The following is a 393-nucleotide window of genomic DNA, read 5'->3' on the forward strand; positions in this document are numbered from 1 at the left end:
TCCTCTAATTTATCTATCAGTCTCCATCTCTATTTCTGTCTAATAGTCTGTAGGCCAGTCTGTATATGTTTTTTTCCCTCTCTCTTTCTTCCCCCCTCTCACTTCCTTTCCCTCTCCCTCCCCCTCTCACTTCCTTCCCCTCCCTCTCCCTCCCCCTCTCATTTCCTTCCCCTCCCTCTCCCTCTCGCTTTCTTCCCCTCCCTCTCGTTCCCCTACTCCCTCCCCCTGACAGCTGGAAGACGAGACTGCTCTTCCCTAACAGGTGGCCGTCATCGCCACGCCTGTAGTGCCGGAAGTTGGGGTATCCGACCTCCGTGTTCTGGTAACAGTGGTTGTTTATTCTACATGGCGTCTGGTAGGCACATTAGTTTCGGGAAGCAGAGGAACGGAAAC

This window comes from Penaeus monodon, chromosome 19 (genome assembly GCF_015228065.2).
Source record: "Penaeus monodon isolate SGIC_2016 chromosome 19, NSTDA_Pmon_1, whole genome shotgun sequence".
Lineage (NCBI taxonomy): Eukaryota > Metazoa > Arthropoda > Malacostraca > Decapoda > Penaeidae > Penaeus > Penaeus monodon.